The sequence below is a fragment of the Gadus morhua genome, chromosome 16, assembly GCF_902167405.1.
Source record: "Gadus morhua chromosome 16, gadMor3.0, whole genome shotgun sequence".
NCBI classification, from domain to species: domain Eukaryota; kingdom Metazoa; phylum Chordata; class Actinopteri; order Gadiformes; family Gadidae; genus Gadus; species Gadus morhua.
The window spans coordinates 14791522-14801521 of NC_044063.1; the positions used below are offsets into that span (position 1 = coordinate 14791522).

Here is a 10000-nt window from a genome sequence, read left to right on the forward strand (position 1 = left end):
TTCCAGATAAGGTTGAAACAAAAGAGACAGACAAAGGCAAACAAATGTAATGGGATACAAATCTTAATGCAATGTAAGCTGTCAAAAGACGATGGCAAAACGATCCACGTTGTTCTATTTTCCTTCTTAACATCATCATGAACCGACCGCATAAATGCTTCACCTGTGAATCTGTTGCCAGTGTGCTACTGATTTCTCATCTCAACCAAAGTAAATTTCAAGTGTACGCTTGGCTTCAGAGGTATAAAGGGGCTGTGTGATATTACGTTGTTCCTTTTATTCATTTGTACGCGCTATAAATTTGGGAACGAAATAATAAATTAAAGGGATTCAGCGAGCAAGATTGAGCAAAAGTGGGGGGAAGTCAGAGTGAGGGCATGTGCATGCGTGTGTGTGTGTGTGTGTGTGTGTGTGTGTGTGTGTGTGTGTGTGTGTGTGTGTGCGGGTATCAGTTATTCAACCTGGCATACGACGACATTGCTGCCATGGTAACACTGACAAGCAGTCCCACAGAAAATATCCATTTAGAGACGGCCCTTCTGTCTACTATACGGCTAGTCTCGATATCTTGATATCTCCCTGTTGATCGTGCCGTTAGATAATCTGTCAATCTCTGTAAATTCTGCATTTCCTGTTATAGTGATGCAGAAATGACATGTCCGTCTTCATTTCTGCATCTCTATAATATACAGTGCCACAGTTCTCCTTGCGATGGGAGTCTGGTCATTTCTTCTTCATGTCTTATTTTTGGCACTACCAGTATTCAGCTGTAGCTGCTGTCTCTGCTATTTGGTTTGATTGATTGTTTAAGAAATAATACAAAAATCAATAAATGACTGATTGTACTTGTATCTGTGTATTTATTTCCAAATTGGTACAGTGTCTGTCATGTTTTATCATACTGATAAGAACAGTAGAAACGATACCTTACGCATTCATGTTTTTTTTAATTGAATAAAATGAATGCATGAAGCATTAAGAGCTTCTTTGAAGCACCTTGAAAAATCCAACCTTCTGAGACAAAAGACCTCCGTGACCCAAACTAAAAGACAATTTTCCATTTGTCAGACTATGTGTGAAAGTGTGGACCTTGCTATGCTGGCGATAAGCTATTATGTTTTAGGTCAAAGGTTACCGAGAGGTAGTGCTGATCACAGGGTCATCGCGCACACTTCCTAAAGCCCCCCCCCCCTTCCCCAACTTCCAGCGCAGCATGGGCTACACCCACTTCCACTTGACCTCATGACACACACACACACACCCACAACACACACTCTCTCACACACACACACACACACACACACACACACACACACACACACACACACACACACACACACACACACACACACACACACACACACACACACACACAAACACACACACACACACACACACAGAAAGTAATAATGTGTTTGGTGAAGTTGCCTCAGCTTTAGCTTTTTCTCAACTTCAAAAGTTATCCTCCTAGTCCATTGTTTGTCTCGTAGCCCTGTCGTTGCTATATCTCTGTATTAAATGCATACAGGTAGGGTGCTTTTCACCTATGTGCTGCTCAGACTGGGGAATAAATCTGTGATTGTGTTAGTGTCTGTGTGTATCTATCGGTCTGAAAGCAGTGTGACTGTGCGTGTGTGGCTGCAGCATATGGGTCTGTTGGGAGGAGGCAAGGGTCAGAGGAGGAGAGAAAGGCCCATTCAGCTGAGATCGTCGTGATCCACCGTCAAGGCCTCCTCGATTTACTCCTGACTATTCTTTAGAGCTTTCCATAAAAGTGCTGAGCCCACCCACGCCAACCCCCCCCACGTGCATAAAAGCACACACACACATGCACGTAAGCGTGTACACACTGCTAGACGAGAGGATAAAGGGGGGAGACTGAGAGTAGCGTCGAAGGAGGTGTGACTAATCTTATCTTCCTCTGTTTGGACCGTAAGATGGGAGGAGAATGAGGGAGAGCTGTAAAATCATTTTGACGGGGAAGATTAAAATGCATTTGTGTGCACATGCACACATGCATGCATGCACACCACGCACACACACACTCACCATGCTTTAGCATACATGCACACGCACACACAGACACAAACACAGGTAACTGAAAAGATAAACACTGCAATATTATCTGCAGGCATACATACACACACACACACACACACACACACACACACACACACACACACACACACACACACACACACACAGAGGCCTGATTTCAGCCAAACTGCCGCCCACAAATGCAAAGCGACTCATTATGAAGAAGACAACTCCTTCATAATTCCCCCCATTCACGTACATTACAAGCCTACACACATAGCTACACCCTAACTACTGCCTCTCCACATCTGCTGTGTACCTGCTCTATGGTCCACTCCTGTCTTCCTTGCAAAACACACTGACAGAGGGAGAAGAAAGTGTGGAGACCAAAGTAGTGAACAAAGAGTGTGCGTGTGGTCTGTGTATGTAATTTTATTGCCGAATTAGAAAGAGTGTGCGGCATGCACATAGAGAGGCCAAGATAGACACACATGTAGACGCCCTGGCTATCATCATCGCCAAGGAAACCAGGCTGTTGCCAGGATACGTATGCCGTGTGCATGTTTCCCTCTTTCTGATCAAGCTGCCGCTAATTTGTCACTCAGAGGGATGTGTGTGTGTCTGTGTGTGTGTGTGTGTGTGTGTGTGTGTGTGTGTGTGTGTGTGTGTGTGTGTGTGTGTGTGTGTGTGTGTGTGTGTGTGTGTGTGTGTGTGTGTGTGTGTGTGTTCCTGCGTGTTTGTGCATGTGCATGGGTCTGGATACCTAGGTGGTAGATTTCTATTAGCACCTGTTTGAACACTTTAGACAACACACTCCTGAATAAAAGCAATCTTAATGGTTAATATTCATATTCCTTAAAGTCAACATATAGTACCCATTCATCGAAATACCCTTCAGACTGACTCTTAAAAACGGTTCCTAAGTAATTTCATGTTGAACGAACAAACTCTTGAGCCATTCCTCTATATCGTTGATTGAACCGATCAGGTTACACAGCCATGTCCAAGTTTCAGAGATCCCCAACACCTCCATCTTATTACAGAAGCGATAGAGCATAGGGTTGAGGAATTCAAGAACCTAGACTGTTGAAAGGCTAATTCTGTGGAGGTTTGGGTTTCTGAGCACATTCACATCACATTTTTGTCAGGCCTGAAGCCAGAACCTAATGATGGGTGATGATTATTTTGCATTAGAAGCGATATGACCTAACATCAGAGGACCAGACGGAGGCCATTGAGGCCTCTGTCTCCGTCTACGACACAGGAAGGCTCTAGGATCATGTCTGACATGAAGACAGAAGCATGGGAACCTTTCAGAAATGTGATGTTTGTTATGTTTTGCACATGCAAACACACACACACACACACACACACACACACACACACACACACACACACACACACACACACACACACACACACACACACACACACACACACACACACACACAAACACAATCATGTACAAACACAAATACAAAGAAACACACAAACAGACACTACAGTAAAGACACACACAGACCAGTGGCGGCTGGTGGTTTTTAAAGTGAGGGAGGAAGGACTGCGCGCTTGGTTGCCATTGGCCTGCTTGCACTGTTGGTGTATGGTGGCATAATAATGTGAGACTCAAGTTGTTTCAGGGTGTTTTGGTGAACTACAAAATAGCAGGGAGGGAGTTATGTGAACAAAATGTATACAAAGCCACCAGTGGCATCACTGTAATTTGAGAAGGAAAGGATGCAAAGCATATTAGTCAAATCAGGCCTACTATTGATTTGTAAAAGTAAATAAAAAAATCTGGGCCTATTATTGGGCCTATTTTTGCCCTCACTGACTGAAGTTATTTAGCTATGTTTATTTTCAGTTACAATTGCTTGTAATGCTACCAGTAAGTCATGCGTACCTAGCAAACCATGTAGCACTCACAACACTGACGTTGCCATTATTTCTGATGACCTTGATTTTGGGAAGTGGTCTACCTCTTTCTGAATGAATGGAATGGTTTTTGTAATAAGACGTTAACAATGTCCTCCGTTTCCAATGTTTCCATTGTGCATTTAGGATCTCGCTATCGCAGATTTCACTTGCTCTGCGTCTCTCAGACTGAGCACCGCGGCAATGCAGACCGGGTTTGTTATCGACAGCGTTGCCAGATTGGGCAGATTTCCCGCCCAATGATAATTTTTCCAGCCTAACATGGTTAAAAGTAGCCCAATTGGGTGGGAAATCGGACCAATCTGGCAACACTGCTCAACATCCAGGGATCCTGCTTATTGGTTCATAGCGCAGACGGATAGATTTTTGCGCGAATCAGACTCCTTAAGGTCCCACCCACTCAGAGGAGGATTTTCCTCCTCTCTCCCATTGAAACCCATGTTATCCACCGGCCGCCAGTACTTTCGAGAAAATGAATGGGAGTGGACGGCGGCGAAGGGAGGACGTTCCTCCCTGAAGTAATTGTCAATAGGCGATAGGGGGTGCTAATGTCCCTTTACCTAGGGAAACGAACATTATATATTCAAAGGCAATAAAGTAGTCATATTTAAGGGCATTAATTCATTACAATAGTCGGGGCAATCTACATTTTTTATTCTCAACAATTTTAGGGAGGATCTTCCTCCCTCTCCTCAATGGAGAAGCCTCCACTGACACAGACACACATAAAAAGGCACACACACACACACATACACACGCACACACAGACACGTACCATTTACACAATTGTGCGCATAGACACACACAGACTGTCCCAGGGTGCATCCTGTTCCCCATCTGTTGTTGTTAACCTGTGATCCACGGTGCAGGGCTGCGACAGTGCTCACTCAAAGACTCCACTTCCAACGGATTAGCTACAGATTCTCCGCTTTGAGTGGTGGGCTCGGGAAGGGGAAATTGAGAGAGCATGTAAGAGAGCAAATCACACAATTGAATTCTCACATTTTAGAAACGCTGTTTTGTCATTCTTGTTGGCATGGATGAAGTGACAGTGAGTGAAAAGCTGTAATTGAAAACCAATTTTAGGGTAGAACAATCATTCCGTCCTGACAATGGTGACTGAGTAAAATCCATTCCCCATGAGACACACCTCAGAAGAGAAAGCTACTATTGGCACACACACAGCATACTATGCAAAGCTAGAGTCCGTCATACATCATTCTTCTACCATGCATGTATTTCTGGTTCTATGTCACTCAGTCTGTTCCCAAGGCGACGGCAATTCTCCAGCCCTATCGGCCGTTTCTACGGTTACTGAAAGATTATTCAAACTCTCACAGTTGCCCTTTCACGCTCGGTGCAAGGGCTTAGCGATTGAGTTAGCTTCTTCAAGGCACTTTTAGCAGCTAGCGAGGGCGGTCTTGAACGTAGCATTCCCGTAGCTTAGCAAGGATCGTTGCGGAGCCAACATAAGCGACAACAAAACAGATGGGAACAAGCTTAAAATTGCCAGACATCTTAACCCAGACATACTGGCACAAAAAGGATGCAGAGAGAAGCCTTGAAGCTGGTAAACAGATACACTGGTGTAACCAGAGAAAGCTAAAAAGCAGAAAGTCGACTTTACTCAAAAGTTAAATAACTGCATTGGATTAAATGTTGGATCCTCTCACAGTTCCGTTGTCTAATCTCTCACGTTGTTTCCCTGCCAAAACGATTAGGCTGTGCAGGAACAGATTTGTATTTAAAAAAAAAAATCAGTTCCTCCCTATGCACGGCTGAACCCGTGAAGCTGACAAAATGAAAATAAAATGTGTAATATGATGATTCAATATGTTCTAATCAAATTGTAATTTTGTACACTAGCTTATGTCAATTTGTAAGACTATTTGCAGTCTTGCAGCATAGGGCTACAGAGAGAAAGTAATCATATTGTCTTAGAGTGTTACGTAGGTCGGTTGCAATCAAGGGAGTTGGTTGGTGCGAAAGACTACACGAATCTGACTTATGATAACTGATTTTAATCGGTGTTTAGTGTGTTTGTTTATCAAATTGTGGATGAAATGTAAATGACATGCAAATATGATGTGGGAGAGGATGTGAATGTGAATTGGATTGGGCTCACAAGTCAATGTTCTGTAATGTAACGCAGATCATAGTGGGGAAAAAAAGAGCTGTTTTCATCTTCAACATTCAAGAACTGGTATATGCTATCGATGAATTATTTTATGCATGAATGTTTGAATGTGTGTGTGTTTATGAGTGTGGGTGTGCGCTTGTACGTGTCCGTGTGTGTGTGCCCACGTGTGTGGCGTTCTCAATTCCACTTAATCAATGGCTGAGCCGTGACTTTGATGATAAATACTGTGTTTTCTCAGAAACAGAACTCAGCTTCTCCCAAAGAGCTCGCTTCATTGACAGAATTGGTACGTCCGCCACTTATTTCCCAGTCATCCAATCTATTCCTTCCTCTATCTCGTCTCTGCACGCCTCAACCGGGCTTTGCTCTTATGAAAGCATTCAGTGTCCATTCACGCCGGCTGAATACACAGCACACAGATCAGACACCAGACCTGAGAGCAGGAAATGCAGGGAATAACACTGACCAGCCCCTACTGCGCTGTTACACACACACTGACACACACACACACACACACACACACACACACACACACACACACACACACACACACACACACACACACACACACACACACACACACACACACACACAGGTGCACGAGTGTCAGACACAAACACACACACACACACACACCCAAACACACGACCAAAGCAGGCTTGTTGTGGGATTTCACACAATAATGAATAACCACAACACCAATATTACTTTTTTATATTATAGTATCCACAAATCAATATTAAACTCTCTCCTCACTGGTAACACATATTGTCTTGTGAGTGTGTCTTTTGTTTCCTCATCTTTGCTTTTCATCCAATACATTCTTCAGCTTTCTCTTCCACAAAAACACAAATAAACACACACGCACGTACACACTCAGGTCCCCAAGGAATCCCTAAAGGTAAACACACACAGAACATTGTTGTGTGTTTTTCTCTGTACCTTCACTTCCCACCGAGGTCACAGAGGCATCTCTGCATCCTAACAAAACACACAGAGAGGCACGCAAAATAATCCACTTTTTCAAGGTGTGAAATCAGTGCGGTACAAGGCTGAGGTGGTTTGCAATCTCTCTCAAACTGACAAATATGTGCGGCTGGGGGAGAGGTGTTTGAGGCAGTCGGGGTGGGAGTTGGGGCGGCGTGGGTGTGTTTTAGGCTTTGATTGAAAAAAACAAATGAATTTGTGCCCTGTACGTTTTTCTTGTTTCTTCCTAGCGTATCCCGTTGCCCGGCGGAGCTGCTGTTACACCCCTGTTACGGGCTGGCACTCGTGTTGAGTGCCAGAGTATTTTCACGCAAGAGCCGCCTTTGTTTACGAAAGAGAAAAAAAGGGCATTATTTTGCTGATCTAGGCCCTTCGTATATCCCGCAGGCTGCAGTTCTTAAGCTCTGCGTTGATCATTGTCAGCAACACATAACTATCCGTCGGAAGGGGAAAAAATCCACCCTCAGGTTAGAAGACAGCAAAAAAGAATGAATCTAACACAATAATTAGGGAGGCAATTTGCGTCAAAATGTTCAATGTAAAAACGTACAATGTAAAAACGTACGCCATGTAGTTCGCAGATGAAGTAGCTTTTTCACATTTGTTATAATTTTACCAGTTCAGCAATTAATGCTTGTCCGCCCGGAGCTGAATCTACCTTGTAGGCCTCTCCCTACAGGGCTCATCAAGCAGATGACGCAGTTATCCAACTGCATTTAATTGTCGCTCATGATAGCAATTTGTCACAATCTGCAGAATGGGAATTTTCTTTATCAGTGGAACGCCGTCACATAGTGAACTTCTGTAGAGGTTTGTTACACGCTATGCACATGTCACGGTCACAGGTGGGCTTCTACTCACTGACTAATGAGGAGCAGACTCTCATCAGTGGAACTCAACAGTGATACACAAGCATACAGGAGGAGGCGACAAGCTGCTGTTACAAGAATTGGTTGCGTCAACCAATGCTTGTTACATTTCCCCTTACTTCACAATTAAAGTTTAAACTGACCATAACCCTCCATTACAGGGTGTAAATACAATAAGATGAAAGATGAATGAAACATTTACTCCTTTTGAAAGAGAGATAGAAGTGAGAGAAAGGCCAGGTGCACATAGATGATTATAGAACAATTGACATCGCTGTGGATGGGAAGCACAAGGTTGATCACACTATTGGCTGTCTTTTGGAAATCCGGCAGGGATTTAATTTCCTGATCGAACAAAAGCAGTGACATATTGTGGCCACAACACAGCATGGCACGGCTCATAATGTGTTATGCTGTCCTCAACAACACAAACAAACAGAAACAACTCCCTCTGCACACCTACGGACACAATTGTGAGTGTTTATGTGCAAAAAAACAGGCACACACACACAAACACACACACGCACCACAAAACACCACACATAACAGACCATGCCATACATACATATACACACACACAGTGACAGGCAATGGAGATTGCAATAGGTTGCACCACTTAAGACTCCTTTCTAGATTAGACCAACCATTTTGGACAGTAATTTCCATGGTTACGCCAAACGGCGGTCTATGGAGGCATGGCTGTATTTCTAAATATATTCTCATTGTCCTCTTCACCCTTCTCTCTTGGTCTTTCTCACATGCGCGCATGCGCACACACACGCACACACAGACACACACACACACACACACACACACACACACACACACACACACACACACACACACACACACACAGAAATGCAACCCCAAAATCAAAGACGATAACACCCAATAAATGAAGGATTTGTCCTTTTTTGACTTTGTGACAGTGATCTTCATTTGTTCTCGACCGTACGTGGCCTGAATGCCTGGGCGAGAGTCAATTAGCAGGAGAGAGAGAGCCTGAGAGACAGAGAGGGAGAGAGAGAGAGAGAAAGGCGGGGGGGGGGGGGGGGGGGGGGGGGTAGGGCTTGTGCAGGTCTCGGTGGTAGAGCCGCTTCAAGCAACAGAGAGACAGTGAGAGCAAATAGAGAGAAATAGACCGACAGAGAGGGAGAGAGTGAGGGAGAGAGAGCGAAAGACAGAACGATAGAGGGATTAGGAGACGAAAAAAACACTACCACGAACTGACTATCAGACCTTTCAATCACCCGGTCTTAACACTAGTCTTAGTGGCTTTCAACACACCATCACCGCCACCTGTTAGCCATCCGTACAGAGTTCTTTCATGTGTGTGTGGACTGCCCTCATCTCGATCGCCGTGTGCCTCAGTTATCATTTCAACCGAAACCCCATCAAATGTTCTCTTTCCTTTGCAATCATCTCTTCCTCCTGTCTGCCAATCTGTCGATCACTCTCTCTCCACCTCTCTCTCTCTCTCTCTCTCTCTCTCTCTCTCTCTCTCTCTCTCTCTCTCTCTCTCTCGCTCTCTCTCACTCTCTCTCTCTCTCTCTCTCTCTCTCTCTCTCTCTCTCTCTCTCTCTCTCTATCTCTCTCTCTGTTTCTGTCTCTCTCTCTCTGTCTCTGTCTCTCTCTCTCTCCCCCTATAAACCCATCATCCATGGGCCCTAAAGCCCAATGAAAAAATAGATAGTTGAAATCAAATCAATGATATAGAAGAAGGAACAAAAAGATAATAATGATTTAAGTGATATGGTAGATTAACCTACGCGCATCCTGTTTCCTGTTTTCTGCGTTTGAATTGATAACCTGTGCAAAGGCTTGCTGCTGTCAAGACACCCAGTGGGGAAACTGAAAGTCATTCCATCTCTTCTGGAATAGCCCCCAAAAGGCAGGCTCAATTTGATTTTTTTCTTACCGTTCCTTCCTTGGTTCCAGTCCAAGCTGCGCACATAATATGCACTCATAATTTGATTTAAATTACACTTTTTACTCCAAACTTTTGCACGCTGGAGTTGAAGAATTATGGCTG

The 10000-nt window shown here is 44.1% G+C and overlaps 1 protein-coding gene across 2 annotated transcripts in view; it reads right to left on the reverse strand.

Annotated features, from left to right (window-relative positions):
- pde2a (phosphodiesterase 2A) overlaps nucleotides 1–10000 on the reverse strand; it is a 130447-nt gene that overhangs the window by 53967 nt on the left and 66480 nt on the right. The gene's annotated exons all lie outside the window — the stretch shown is intronic.